We start from the raw sequence: 16,241 nt of genomic DNA on the forward strand, positions 1-16,241 counted from the left end.
CAGAGAGGAAAGAGGATCTGGTTCCATGGACACAGCAGACATCAAAGAGAATAGCCAGGCTTGCTCATTCTGGAACAGCAAGTGGTCATGGGAGCTGTGCCAACGGGACAGGAGCTGACTGGAGAATGCATCACCTACCTCAGAAAATCATGCAGTATTGGTGCCCCCCCCCACACACTGTATGTGGTTGGGGGGTCAGGGTATGGTAAGAGGGTTGGTAGAAGGCTCTGAAAAACCTACAGTGCTGCCCCCCAGGGGAAAGAGCCAGCATTTGCACATCTGGCAGGATGAAGGTGATTTGTCCACTGAGGAAGAATCACAAACAACCTCACTTTTGCCATTTTACCACTTACCCCCCTGCCCATAGCCTCAAGAGGAGGAGATGGAGCAAGGAAGAGAGAAAGGGGGGAAAAAAGGCCATCAGCTTCTTCTTCCCCAGTAGATGTCTTGCCTGGGACCAGTCTGACTTAGAGTTTGAAAGGGGAGAAGCTGCAAACTGGATGTGAGGTAAAAGGTTTGATTTATGTCATATTTAATACCTAAAAAATTAAGTTGTTCTAATGAAGAGAAAAAAGAGACGGGTAAGAGATGGGAAAGCTCTGGGAGCCGCCAGAGATAATTATGGTGGGGGCTGGGGTAATCTAACAGATAGGGATTGAAGACAGAAAAATAAAGCTATTTCCTGATTGATCCAGATATTTTTTTAGATTCATCAGTCTTATATAACACCCAGTGCTTATTATGTCATGTGCCCTCCTTAATATCCATCACCCAGTTACCCCATCTCCCCACTCCCTCCCCTCCAGCAACCCTCAGTTTGTTTCCTATGATTCAGCCAAATCTTCCAACACATGTGCTACACGTGAAGGGGATCTGGCAGAGAGTACGCACTTAGGGAACGAGAGCCATCATAAGGGATATCTAACACACCTGTGTCAGTTAGGCGCCCAGTCTGGCTGGTGTGTTGGGTTGTTATTGAGAACACTCTAATCAGAATTCCCTCTGTACTTATCATCCAAAAAACCACAGTAGCTGTTCAGCTGGCCTCTCAACCCCTAATTCTCTCCCCTCCAGTTCACCCACTCTCCCATTGCCTTAGCCTGGTATTAAAGTCCCCAGCAACTGGGAGTCAACCTTCCTTCCCAACTTCCTTCCTTATCAATCAGGCTCTTCTTTCGTTCAGAACAGAATGATCTGGTGTTCCCCCAAACATCTTCTGGCACTCATGCCTCCCCAAGTTTGCAACGTGCTCCTTTTCTCTTTAGCTCTTCCTGATAAAACCCTATCACTCTTCATAGCTCAGCTCACATGTTAACTTCTCCATAAAACCTCCAAAATCTTTTTTTTTTAAAGATTTTATTTATTTATTTGACAGATAGAGACACAGCAAGAGAGGGAACACAAGCAGGGGGAGTGGGAGAGGGAGAAGCAGGCTTCCCGTGGAGCAGGGAGCCGGATGCAGGGCTCCATCCCAGGACCCTGGGATCATGACCTGAGCCGAAGGCAGACGCCTAACGGCTGAACCACCCAGATGTCCAAAACCTCTAAAATCTTCTATTGGAAAGGCTTTCTCCCTCCTCTGAGCTCCCATAACACTGCCTTTGTCCACCAAAACCTCTTTCCCCCACCCTGCTCCTCATTGTTTGCATTATATACAGGCATTATGTCCAGGGGGGAAAAAAGTCCAGTTCTGAGGAATAAATCATGGTGGAGCTACACTAGGCATGACAAGCTCATTCTCTTTTATTAGTTGTTAGTTTAGGGGCAGTTCTCACTAGTAACGTTTAACAATGTACCCTCCAGTTTAAAAAAAAAAAAAAAAGCCTTAATTTGTAGCAAAAGTTTGCTGATTTCCATGGTACCATGACTCCCACCAGGCCAGTTTCAAGTCACCAGTAAGACATCATTGGACACGGAACTTGGAGGAGATGTGCAGTAGCACACTGTTTTATAGTATTTCCACCCTTCCAACACAGTGACATCAAGGGCATAGATAACAGCTAAGTGTAGTAAAATAATTAGGAAGTGAGGCATTTTGAGTGTTTATTACCAAGTTTCCTGAAAATTTAACAATTGGCTCTTGCAAGCCAATAAAAGCCAATTCTAACACACCACTGGTTCTAGCCAATTGCTATAGACATGTTTGTGTCCTCTCAAAATTCCTATGTTGAAATCTAACCCTCAATGGGATGGTATTTGGAAGTGGGGTCTTTGGGAGGTGATCAGGTCATGAGGGCAGCACCTTGACGAATGGGATTGGCACCCTTATAAAAGAGACCCCAGAGAGCTCCCTTGCCTTTTTCACCATGTTGAGGTCACTTGGCTATTTATGAACAAGGAGGTAAGTTCTCACCAGACACTGAATCTACTAGCACCTTAATCTTAGACTTCTCAGTCTCCAGAACTGTGAGAAATAAATGTTTGTGTAAGTCACCCAGGGTGTGCTGCTTTTGTTATAGCAGCCAAATGGACTAAGGTACCAAGGAAATGCAGGGAGAAATCTGCTTGCGGGTTCTGGATTTACTGGTCAGTTTTTATTGCATTTGCTTCAATAACAAACAACCCCCAAATCTAGCACAGAGCATCATATATGGAGGTTTTCAAAACATGTTTGATGAATGAATCCCTTACCTCTAAAATAAAATATTTGGACTAAATTAGTGGTTTCTAAATTTTAACAAAGAGAAACTTCTCGTTTTTTCCCCTAAGCAATTCTGTTTGGAAGGCCAAAGAGGGAAGAGATAATGGTATAGTTGTTCTAGTTGAAGGAATGGGGCTCTGAGACACTGTCTTGAAATCTTAGTGGAACCCCTTGGGTTCCACAGAACATGGTTTGAAAACCACTAATTTAGCTTCATTCTAGGACTAATAAACTGTGATCCTAGGGCCTGTGAATATATCAGTCAATATATCAGGATTAGCCAGTGATTTGAATAGAGCTTGGCATCACAAGTTCAGGGCCTTACCTTCCAGACTTGCCGTGCGCTTGGCTTTGTTGAGTGAGCAGACCACTTTCCATGAGGCTCTCCATTACATGCACTACACCAGGCCACCAGACCCAGGCCACCAGCCTCTCTCTGTGTGGTTTTCTGCCAGAGATGCATTGGTCCAGGCTGTGCTGGCCGGGGCCTGGGGCTTGTTGGCTCTCCTACATCAGAACAACTCCTCACCCCATGTAAGAGTCAGCCCTTCCCAGGCTGGCCTGTCCAAGCAGCCATCCCGGGGATCCTCAGGCCTGCTGAGATGACTGGAGTTTTCCAATCTTCCCAGCTCAAAAATAAAGGCCCCAAGTAGGTTCTATCCCTGCAGTAGAGGACTGTGATGTCATAGTTTCCAAATCTCCTCTGGGAGGATCAGCCCCCTCTGACCAAAGGTCTCTCCCGACCTCCCGCCGTTCGCCCTCCTCAGTCCTGAGATGAGTTTTCCGAAGGCCCCTCCCGCTGGGCTTTTTATGACATTCACTCAGTCGCTTCCGCAGCAACCACAAAACCCTTCCAGGTTTTGTGCAGCCAGGACCTCGGCCCTGGTGTATACAACTCCACGGTCTGGTGGAGGCCCACTGGTGAGGAATATGCGAGCCCTCCCCGTGGGTCACAGCATGTAGCTGTGAGGAAACCCTGGGGACAGTGTGTCCAACATGTCTCCTGTTGGGGGCTGCATTGCGTCCCTCTAACATTCACATGTGGAAACCCTAACTCCCAGGATCTCAGAATGCAGCTGTATTTGAAGAGAAGCCCTTTAGGGGCGCCTGGGTGGCTCAGTTGGTGAAGCGTCTGCCTTCTGCTCAGGTCATGGTCGCAGGGTCCTGGGATGGAGTCCGGCATCGGGCTCCTTGCTCAGCAGGGAGCCTGCTTCTCCCTCAGCCTCCCGCTCCCCCCTGCTGTGTTTTCTCTTTCTCTCTGACAAGAAAGGAAGGAAGGAAGGAAGAAAAGAAAGAAAAGAGGGCCTTTAAAGAAGTGATGACGTTAAAATGAGGCCATCTGGGGAGATGCTAATCTAATCTGACTGGTGTCCTTCTAAGAGGAGACGAGACACACAGAGAGACACCAGGAATGTGGCAACACAGGAGACACAACCAGGTGAAGAGACGGCCATGTGCAAGCCTCCGAGGAAACCAGTGCTGCCGGCGCCTTGATCTTGGACTTCCAGCCTCCAGAACTGTGGGAAAATGAATTTCTGTTGTTTGAGGCCCCCAATCTGTGGCATTTTGTGCTGGCGGCCGGAGCTGACTAACCCATCTCCCTCCCCGACGGGGGCAGCACTCAGAGGGCCGCTCTCCTTCCTGTGGCCCAGAACCAGCCCGAGCTGGTCAGAGAAGACGGGGCCTCCCAGAAGCCCTGCCGTGGACACCAGCCAGAACCCCCCGGGAGCTTGGGCTAAGTCCCTCCACCTGCTCCCAGACCTCGTTTCCCTCAACTGCTCTCTCCCACTTGGGCTCTAATTTCATCCCTCCAGCACAGAACCGCAGCTGTGATAAGGGAACAGCTGGTCAGGGGATAAATAAACGAGATGGGCAAGTGATGGGTTTTCAGCCCAGCGGAAAAATTCCCTGGCCTGGGGCCAACAGCTCCCAAGACCTACTTCAGCAGGTGTTTTCCTGGGCGCCTTCCAGGTGTAAGGTCGCCAGAGAAAATACAAGGGGCCACTTGAATTTGAATTTCAGATTCCCTGTGAATAGTGTTTCCCTAGAAGCATGTCCCATGTAACATATTTCTGTTTGCTACCCCTGGCCACCGCATCCAGGGACAGGGGCGTTGGGGAGGTGCTGGGGGCAGGGAAGGCAGGTCCGGAAAATGAGAGAAGAGAAATCAAACCGGATGTGGCACCGCACCCCCAGAGGACAGGTAGGCACTGGCGCATAATAGGTGCTGAACCAGTTCGGGAGGAAGGGAGGGGGTGCCTCTGGGTGATGTGTCCCTGGCGGGTCCCAGCCCTGCAGCCCCTCATCTGGGGTCAAGGCAAAGAGGCCGTGTTGTCTTCACTTCCTGTTGCTGCTGTACCCAGTTCCCACAGACGTCATGGCTTGGGATGACACCATACGTTCACGCTCTTACAGCCCCAGAGGTCAGAGCCCGAGATGGGTCTCACTGGGCTAAAATCAAGGCATTAGTAGAACCGTATTGCTTTTGGAAATTCTAGGGGAGAACTCATTTCTCACCTTTTCCAGTTTCTCGAGGCCATCTGCCTTCCTTGGCTCTTGACCCCTCCATGTATAAGACCCCAGCAGCCTAGCTTCTTCAAACCCCGCCCCCCTCTCTCTGGCTTCCATGGTCCCCCCCCCCCCGCCTCTCATTTCTCCCTCTTCTGGTCCAGCGGGGGAACAGTGACACACAGGAAGTCCCACTTGAGACACACGCATTCACTGGCCCCTTTGGAAGAGGGACAAGTGAGTGAGGTGCAGGACCAGGACCCATCAAAGGAAGTCCCTCATAGGAAACTGAGTCCCCAGTAGGGGGCTGAGCAGGTGCCCAGGTTTTCAGGCCAGTTCTTTTTTTTTTTTTTTTAAAGATTTTATTTATTTATTTATTTGAGAGAGAGAATGAAAGAGAGAGAGAGAGAGAGCATGAGGCGGGGGGAAAGTCAGAGGGAGAAGCAGACTCCCTGCTGAGCAGGGAGCCCGATGCGGGACTCGATCCCGAGACTCCAGGACCATGACCTGAGCTGAAGGCAGTCGCTTAACCAACTGAGCCACCCAGGTGCCCCTCAGGCCAATTCTTGAATGTGCAAAAGTGCTACCAGCCAGGGAACAAAAATCACAGGGGACGAGTACATGGGAAGCATGAGTGTATGGGGCAGGCCAGCTTCCAGGGACAGAGGAGCCTACGCCTGTGCCTATGACAGAAAATAAGGCACAGGTCTCACTCACAGACACAGCAGTGTGGCATTTGCCATTCTAAGCTCCCAGATGCCACCCAACCCTGCCCTCAGAAAATGTACATCCTCGGAACGGGACAAGCAGCGCCACTTTCCCAGCCCAAGGCAATATTGCAGGGATGCCCTGGTAAAAAGTGAAGGGAAGAAAGTGTTCGCAAACATTAGTTTGTAGGACAACATGGGGACGAGTTTGATATAAATTCAGATTCCTGGGCCTCATCCTTGGGGGCTGGTGTGGGGCTCGGGAATATGCGTTACTAACCAACTGCCCCGATAATATTTATGCGATGGTTCATAGGATGCACTTTCAGAATCTCTGTTCTGGAGCTTTCTGTTCTTTAGGTTTGACTCCCTGTAGACGTCACCACAGGCTCCTGCCCATGAGCTGCTGTGGGGCAGCTGAGTCACAGGCTGGGACAGACCAAGAGGTAATGTGGTCAAAGGCAGAGAAAAGAATCTTCTGTAGACATCTGACACCCACCATTGGACTCCCTGCCATCTGACCCCCGCCCTCTGACACCCCCCCGCACTCCAACCCCACCCGCTCCATCTGACCCCGCACAGGGAGTTTTGTGCGGCATTGCTTCGCATTTGCAAACCTTGCTTGCTTGCTGTTCCTGTCTCCACCCTTCGATCCAAAGCAGGAGCAGGGCAGGCCAGGCGCCCTCTGAATGTCTCCAGGGGCCTCTGCTCAGGGTGTGTCCAAGACAGGCGTGAATGACACCGACCAGCCCCCACGCCGTTTGAACAAAAGCCCAGAGGGAAATGGACCCCATGGGCTAGTTATGTCATTTTCCCTGCCCCGCCCAACGATACTTTTAAAGGTGGACCCACCAGGCTTTTATTCCCCGTAAAACTGGGAAGCCAGTGTTTCTATGTCTTCTTTCTGAGGCTCCTTCACACCCCCAGTGAACTTACCGGCCAACACGCGTGACCTCACCCTCCTGTCTCCCCCCGCCCCCAGGCGGCCCCTGCCAGGGAGCGTCCGTACACCCCGTCGCTCCCACTGGGGGAGCGTTCACAGTGGGAACTGGGTCCTGCAGGTGCACGAGGGGCTGGGATGGGCGGCAGGTGCGCGGGTCTCGCCGACTGTAGTCAAGAACCAAGGCCACCAGAGGAAGAACCACGCCGCCCCTGTGTCCTGCAGCCCCTGATGGTTGCCATTCATCTTGTTTCCCTAAGTGGGTGCCCAGCCGCAGGCACAGCGACGATGGAGGCCGAAGGCGAGAGGGTCCGCGCATGCGCACTTGGGGCACACGGGAATCTGTTTAGGCCTGTGGCTGTTTTTTTCTTTACAGATTTTATTTATTTATTTATTTATTCATTTATTTATTTATTTGAGAGATCAAGAATGAGAGAGAGAGAGAGAGCACATGAGGGGGGTAGGGTCAGAGGGAGAAGCAGACTCCCCGCTGAGCAGGGAGCCCGATGCGCGACTCGATCCCGGAACTCCAGGATCATGACCTGAGCCAAAGGCCGTCGCTTAACCAACTGAGCCACCCAGGCACCCCTGGCTGTCTGTTTTGATCTGTCAATTTCTTATTTTTACCTTGGCAATAACAAATTATACTCATTAAGTATGAAAATAACCTTCATTATTGAATTTCTTGTGGCAAAGATAATCTTGTTAGAGTGAGTCTGAAACTCCAGTTCCTGGCCCTCTTACCCCTCATGTTTACAAGGGGCATTTTAAGAAATTCAGGTATCCTGGACAATGACTGGTTTTTTTATTGGGGAGGGTGGTGGTGTTGTCCCCACCCCCCCACCCCTCCCGGGGCACCTAGAGAGGGCGCTTGGGTGACTCAGTTGGTTAAGCATCTGCCTTCGGCTCAGGTCATGATCCTGGGGTCCTGGGTTGGAGCCCCACATGGGGCTCCTTGCTCAGCAGGGAGATTGCTTGTCTCTCTGCTCCTCCCCCCGTTCATGTGCTCACGCTCTCTGTCTCTCAAAATAAATAAAATTAAAATCTTAAAAAAAAAAAAAGAGAGAGGCCTAGAGAAGGAAATGGAATCCGATAAATTTTAGCCCAGAGAAATAGAGAAGCGGGACCTGGAGTCCTGGCATCTGGGGTGAGTGGTGGAAAGGGGAGGAACAGTGAGGAATGGGGAGTCCTTTGCTGACTATAATTATGGTGCATGAGAGGGTAACACAACCCAAAGACCCTGAGCACCATTTAGGACTCAAGGTCCTAATTCTGTGAGAACCCAGTGAAACTGAAAGGGATTACCGCAAAGTGAGGCACATTGTGAGGTTGGCACAATGATGGCTTCAACACCCAGGTTACCTGTGGAAGTTTAAATTATCATTCAGCAAATATCTTTTCTCTTGACACCACCAGCTCCTCCATGAGAAGCATGTACTTCTCTACCCCCTCGATTCTGGGATTGATCGTGTGACTTACTTTGGCCAAAAGAACTTGGGAGAGGGACAGTGATAGTGAGAAAGTTTTGAGCCTAAGATTGAAGAAGCATTGTTTCCATTTACTCCTCAGCTTGCAGCTCATCCAAGAAAGATGACAGACACACAGGCAGATCTGGAACCAAGATGAGCAGAGCTAGAATGGATCAGCTGAACCCAAGCTGACCAACAGACACTTGAGCAAGAAATCAATGCTTCACATATGTCACTGAGTTTTGAATGATTTGTTACACAGCTTTACTGTAGCAATAGCTGACTGACACAGGGCCCTTTCCTTGTTGCCTACCACCTCTCTCTCTGTGTCTCCCGTCCTTTGTCCTCTGTCTTCTCCCTATCAAAATCTTTCAGCCTAAAAGGTCTGAGGTCAACCTCTCATCTCTTAGACTGAATTTCAATTACTGACTTTCCCCTCCCAAATGTATGTGCTTTTCAAGTGACTGTCTCTTTGTGAAAAGAAAGGCTTTGCTATTAGGATTTCAGGAATCAGCTAGCAGGTGAGAAATGCATTTATAAACGGGGGACATTTTTTTTAGGTCTCCTGATTTCACAGTCCTAGTAGCCTAGGGTGGGGCAGACCCCAACATGTAGCTGTTTTGGGGGGAAGGCTTAAAATACTGAAAGAAGGGCATGGCAAAATCTATGCTTCTGTTTCATTCTAGCATTTGCTCTGAAAAAGTAGAAGCATGGGTTGGCAATTCTAGCTGGGTGTATGAGGACTTCTCCCCCTCCCCAGCCCTCCCAGAAAGTTTGGCCAGATCCCCAGTCCAAATGGCAGCATGTGTTTGGAAAGACGATTAATGTTAGCACAAGGCTCCAGAGAATCTCTCAGGGCCCTTTTGTTTATTAAATATAAAAATCTATGTTTAAATATAATGTCAAGGGCATGACATGGACCAACATGATCCAAGACAGACTGCTGGCCCTAACCTTTGATAACTATGTGTGCTTTGAGTTTTGACTTCTGGGCTTAAAGCCCTTAAAGATTTTCCAGGAAGGCTCAAACTACTCAAGGAAGAGGTCAATGGACACCGACAAAGCCCATCTATTTCTTTCCATCCTCGATTCTTCATGGCAAAGGCTGTAGCTTTCATGTCGCAGATAAAGCACATAGTTGGGTCAAAATCAGTATCCATAGAAGGCAGCCATTCCTAACTGCCTGGCATGGGCTGGAGAACACAGCTCTGTTCTGCCATGGGACCCAAACTCTATGTTCATCCATTCATTCCTTTAGTAAAGAGTTATTGAGAACCTGCTATGTGCCAAGCCCCACTCCAGGACTTGGAGACAAATGAAACACAGACAATGCTCGGGTTCCCTGGTTAGATCCCCGAGGTGTGGAGACAGACAATACATGAGTAAACACATAGTGGTTTGGTACAAAGGACTATGAAGGGAACAAAACAGGACGATACGGTCCATGTGGATAAGAGGAGATGTGTTACTATTCGGTCAGACGGTCAGGGAATAACAGAAGCGGAAGCTTCCACGCTGCTTACCCTATGACCAACACTACTGTGAGTATTTCATGTATATTCGCTCATTCAATCCTCACAGCAACTCTGGGGGAGGTCCTATTCCTGCCCTTTTACAGATGAGGAAACTCTTGCTCAGGGAAGCCAAGTAACGTGCCCCGTATCACAGAGCTGGGAAGTAGAGGAGCTGGGATGCAGGCCTGGTCTTGTTGCGGCCGTCCGCACTTTTACCTGTTATGCAATACGCTGCCTCCCGGAGCAGGTGATATTGGAACCGAAACCGAAGAGCAAGGAACGTCAAGATCTGGGGAGGAGTGTTGCATGTGAGGGGATAAGATCATCGCAGTCCCCTAGGCAAGAGATGAGGGAGATAGAGACCAGGGTGGCAGCCATGGACCCAGTGACAAGTGGCAGTTTGGGGATCTGTTTTCACTCCTGGTGTCATTTCCCATTTCAACATCATTTGTCCTCCTTAACTCTAAGCTCCATGAGCACCAGCGCCTCATTTGTCTACCCATCTCAGATCCTAATGCCTCGTACAGGACCAGGTTCATAGATATATTTAGTAATTCTTTTTGGATTAATGAATTAGTCTAATTAATTCATGAGCACGAGGGGCCACCTGGGTGGCCCAGTCGGTTAGACGTCCAACTCCTGGTTTCAGCTTAAGTCCTGATCTCAGGGTCGTGAGATTCAACCCCAAGTCGGGCTCCACGCTCAGCAGGGAGTCAGCTTGGATGTGCTCTCTCTCCCTCTGCCCCTCCCCCACCTCAAATAAATAAATAAATAAGTAAATCTTTTTAAAAAATTAATGAGTGTTAGACCAGTCTGAAGTTGTTTTGAATCCCAAATCCTTCACCTGTTAACTGTTCCACCTTGGTTAAATTACTTAACCTCTCTGAACTTCACTTTCATTTTCTGTACAGTAGGAATTATAAGACATTCACAAGGTTGGGTATCAAGGGCATTAAATGAGATAGATTTTGTAGAGTCAAGCACAAGACTGCCATAGGACAGCCCTACGGAAATAGTGGTGTCCGTCTTCTTTTCTCTACTGCATACAAACTAGAGTTGTTCCAGGGACATAAACCCATTGTAGAATTTTCAGTTGAAAGGGCTTTAAGCCCTTGTTATTTGAAGTGTGGTCCAAGGACTAGCCCATCAGTACCCTGGGGGAGCTTGTTAGAAATAAAGAAACTCATACCCCAGACCCGCTGAATCAGAGTTTCTGGGGAGAGACCTGGTTATCTGTATATTTAATAAGCACACCCCCACCCCCTCATCCTGAGTGATTCTTATTATCAAAGGAAAGGTTGAAATAGGTTGAGCTTGCTCCAGTTCAAGTTCCCATCTCCTTATATACTGTTCCAAACACACGGACTCCTGCCCACTCCCTCTGATGCTTGCTGCCTGGGCCTCTGCACATCCTCACTAGCCCATTTTCTGGCTGCCATGCTTCAGACCCCTGCTATTCCTAACTGAGCCCCCAGTGAATTGACAAGCACCCCATTAGATGCCCATGCTGGACCAATCAGCTGGGCTTAGGATGGTACAGTAGCATCACACAAAATGGGAGCATGAGCCTGGCTGGCTCACCGACCAGTGTTACGGACCTGTGAGTAATACCTCCTCTCCTTTGCAATCCTCCTGGCTCCCCTGCTAGGCCTGAGGAGACACAACAGAACACGATGCTGACTGATGGGAAGGCAGCCTCATTTCTGAATCTCCAACTACATAAACAAACCCTAAAGATAGATGTCTAAGACAAGACAAATTCCTACTATCCCATCAAACATTTTCCAGGCCCGTCCATGTTCACTGCTCATTAATCAACTCAGAGCCCAGGATGTCATAAAAATTTGTTTGTTCATTTCTAAGATATGATCGAACCCTCCAGAAACGAAGTCTTCTTCTCCTAATTGGTGCAGAACTCACTTTAGTGAGACATGGAACCTGCTTTTCATCCTTGGTGACTGTACCCATTTGGAACTGTGAGGCGTGCTGAAATGAGAATGCCTTGCATATCACCCTGTAGTACCTTCGCTTTGCACCTCAAGACACCTGCTTTTAAAAATCACTTAGATGGGGCACCTGGGTGGCTCAGTCATTAAGTGTCTGCCTTCGGCTCAGGTCATGATCCTAGGGTCCCAGGATCAAGCCCTGCATCAGACTCCCTGCTCAGCGGGAAGCCTGCTTCTCCTTCACCCTCTCCCCCTGCTTGTGTTCTCTCTCTCACTCTCTCTCTCTGTCAAATAAATAAAATCTTTAAAAATAAAAAATAAAAATCACTTAAAGGGATGCCTGGGTGGCTCAGTCGGTTGAGTGTCTGCCTTCGGCTCAGGTCATGATCCCAGGGTCCTGGGATCGAGCCCCGCATCGGGCTCCCTGCTCTGCGGGAAGCCTGCTTCTCCCTCTCCCACTCCCCCTGCTTGTGTTCCCTCTCTCGCTGTGTCTCTCTCTGTCAAACAAATAAATAAAATCTTTAAAAATAAATAAACAAAATAACAATACATTTACTTAAAAAAAATCACTTAGAGACCATCTGCATTGGGATGATAAGCTAAGGATTCATGCTGAAACATACCTTCAGCAAGGCAGAGATCCTTTCTGCCACGACCACCTCACCTGGCACGACGTGGGTGTTCGATTTATACTGCCTGACAAATGCCATCAAACAGATGCAAATGGACGTTAGAAAAATGTTCATCAGGATGATGACTGGAGGCCACCCGGGGCTCCTGCTTGTACCTAGGCCTCTTGTGCTCTGGCTCACTGACATCCTCAGCTAGATCCAGCAAGAAAATCTAGTTTCCAGGCCAGGTTCAAAGTGCTGCCATCTACTGGCCGAAACTTAACACTATCTTTGCCTGAGTACATTTAAATTTTAACTAAGCCCCTGGGAAATTTAAAACATTTACAGAAAATTAGGGAAACAAGATCGATTAAAAAAGACTTGGCAGTAAAATCCCATTTTCAAAAGAATAAATATAAACTCGGATTAAGTGTTTTAAAGGCTTAGATTATAAATTGGAGCTCAATGACATTTCCAATCAATAAATTGTATTATACCCTTGTATGATGGATGTGCTGTTTCTGCTGGGCTTTATGGCTACTCCTCCATAGTCTGTGAGTTTGGAAAAAAGCAAACTGGATCTGAATGTGTCTCCTGAAGACACTCAAGCCCAGAAATGTAGAGATTCAGAAATCTGGCAGGTACAGCATCCTGCTTAGTAGGATATGCCAGGAAGTCCATCTTCCCTGCTCCCCACGGTGAGGGAGAGAGAGAGAGAGAGAGAGAGAGAGAGGATATTTACTATACTTTTTTAAAAGATTTTATTTATTTATTTGACAGAGAGAAAAAGAGCACAGAAGGGGCGTGGCAGGTAGAGAGAGAGAGAGGGAGAACCTGGCTCCCCGTTGAACAGGGAGCCCAATGCGGGATCACGAACTGAGCCGAAGGCAGACACCTAAAGACTGAGCCACCCAGGCGCCCCTACTATACTTCTTTTGTACCTGATCTGTCACGGAGGGATGCTCGCAGGGAAATACAGATCCCTTCACACTACTTCCCACTGCATATTAGAGGGAAGTCTGCGCCGATAAGTAAAACTGCCCCAGAAAGAAAAGGCACAGACACATACACTCACACACATTCTTAACTTCGAAGATTCTTCCAAGAGTCGGGTGGCTCAGGAACGGCCACCAAGAATTTGATGGTCCTAAAATGGGCCCTGATTTTTATACACTGAGAGACCCAACATCTGGTTACTGATTCTTCAGACTGATCAGAGCTACCATCGCCTCCCAGAACCACAAAAAGCCCCCTCTGGTCCAGAGGCAGGTAGGCACTCTATATGCTATAGTCCAGGAAAGATTCTCCTTCCTGAAAATAGATTTAAAGTCTCCAAGAATTAAGTGTTTTTCCTTGAGGACAGGTGTGTTTGTGTGTGCATGTTTAAGAGTTGCCTCCTGGACAACTTCTGTCTGGCAGGCAGGGATTGCCAAAGCCCCCCACCCCCCGTCCCCTGCGTGTCCCAGTGACCTGCTGGGTAGTCTCCTATAGCTCATTCATTCTACAAAGTCATCCAATAAATATTTATGGAGCCATAACAGGCCCTGGGAGTACGGGGGTGAATGAGACAGTTTCTCCTCTCTAGGATCTCACCTTCTAGTGGGAGAGAAAGGCAACACGCAAGTCACAAATGCAGGAGTGGTAAGTGCTACACAAAAAATAAAACAGAGAATGGAGGGGCGCCTGGGGGGCTCTGTCTGTTAAGCGTCTGCCTTCGGTTCAGGTAATGATCCCAGGGTCCTGGGATAGAGCCCTGCATCAGACTCCCTGCTCACTGGGGAGTCTGCTTCTCCTTCTCCTTCTGCCCCTCTCCCTGCTCCTGTGCTCTGTCTCTCTCTCAAATAAATAAAATCTTTAAAAAAGGGGGGGGGAATGCAATAAAGGTGAATGAACTAGGGGGCTGGGGGGGAGAGAGATTTATTATGTCGGTGATCTTCGAAAGATGCTATTTGAGCAGACACCTGAATGAGGTGAGGGAGACAGCTACGCCAAGATCTGGGAAGAACAAACTAGGTAGAAGGAACAGTAGGTGCAAAGGCTTAGAGGTGGGAGCCTCTCAGTGTGTTTGAGGAACCAACGGAACAAATGTCACATACAGAACCTCAAAAAATTGTCACAAAAACCCTAAGAAGTAAGCATTATTATTATTCCCATTTTACAGATGAAGAAACTGAGGCACAGAAAGGTTAAGTAAATTACCCAAGGTCCTCCAGCTAGCAAATGGCACACGAACCCAGGTAGGCTGGCTGTGGAGTCCAGGCATTTAAAAAAATTAATTGAGAAGCCACAACTACCATGTATTATCTGGAAGAACTGTGTGTGTCTTCCTCGGTGGGGGGGGGGGGGGCGGTGAGCAGGAGTGGAAGGTGGATCCAGGACCAAACTAGTCTTTGTGGATAAAGGGTGGCTTTTCCTTCCTCTCTTGGAGACTTTGAAGAAGGCGTATCAGTTGAGGGAGGGGAAAATGAAGACATAGCGTTTGCTAGTGTGGGTCCTCAGTGCGCTGTGTGTTTTCTCTTGTATGACTGTGGGGACTGCCACCCTCCTCTCCACTTAGATCCACGCGTCCCTCTGGAGAGTCGGATGGCTTTGGGCAGCGCCACGGGGCACTATCATGGGGATCCTGATGGCCGTGCTTCCCCTGAGCAGGTGAGAAAGTGGCAGCAGAGATCAAGGGCAGGGTGGTTCTGGGGTTTCAGAGGATGAACACAGAGAGCCCATGGCCTGCAGCTGAGCTGGCCCCAAATGTAAGACGAAGGCTTTCATTCCCCAATGTCCTGGGGGGAGGGGCGAGCAGACAGTGCCTGGGTCTCACCATCTCACCCTAGAACTCAAGGTTCCGGAGGACAGTAGCATCATCTCTCTCCCACACTAGCCACCCCGCCCCCCCCCCCCCCCCCGCACACCTAGCACAGGTCCTAGCAGGTAGGTAGCAGGCACTCAAAAGGGTGTTTGTCATATGGATTCGCGATGGCCTATAAGGACCTTCTGTCCCAAGAGGCAGAAAATTTCCGGTTTAAGCCAAAAGATAATGTCTTGCCTTGGTAATGGGCTGGGAACTAAATTGGGCTTCTCACCCAAAGGACATGGGGCTTCTATGGTGAACCCAGAACTCCGCGTTCCCCAGGAAAGCTCAGGCTTTCATTCTCAAGTAAGATGCGACCCAATCTCACAAGAGAAAGCAGGGGCCTGGGAGTCCCTCGGATTGAAAGAGCGCACAACACTTTCCCAGCCCGGAGCCAGGAAATGCGGTGTTTTGATTGGCTGAAATCTGGGTCATGTGCTCCACCCCGGTTTCCTAAATGCAGCCCCGCGCTGACCCCCCCAAGGAGCAGCAGAGAGCCGAAGGGGATCACTTCTGAAAATCTTGTCTCAAGAAGGCTCAGAGGATGCTGGGGAGGAATTACAAATGATCCGCACCGTGGGAAACAGGGAGAGAGGGTACTCTCAGCAGTCATAATAATTTGTAGAAGGCTGATTTCCACTGGTGCCATTCCAGGCACTTCTCAAATGGTGATGCAGGCCTGGTAACAGTCTTATGGGTAGGTAGTATCATTAGTCCCAACGTCACAGAAAACGCATAGAGAGGTTCAAGTAACTTGCCCAAGTTTTACACAGCCAAAATAAAGGGGGGGGGTGTGCAAAACCAAGGATCAGACCCAGGGATTCAGCTACAAAGCCCATGCCCCTAACTACGCCTCTGCAGGTAATCCTGCAGCTGCTGACACCTGGTGCCAAGCAGAGCCCCGACGCATAACAGGGGTTCGCTGTTTGTCAAAGGAATAAATAAACGGTGCAATGGTTTCACCTACGTGCGTTTGATAGCCTCGGACTGCCAGTGACTTGATTTCTGGGAAAATGCTTTATACTGCTTCCATATCCTCCTAGGCTGAAGGATCGTAGCG

Source organism: Eumetopias jubatus, unplaced genomic scaffold, assembly GCF_037043125.1.
Source record: "Eumetopias jubatus isolate StellerSeaLion01/CBP00866 unplaced genomic scaffold, mEumJub1_p1.0 scaffold_2, whole genome shotgun sequence".
Lineage (NCBI taxonomy): Eukaryota > Metazoa > Chordata > Mammalia > Carnivora > Otariidae > Eumetopias > Eumetopias jubatus.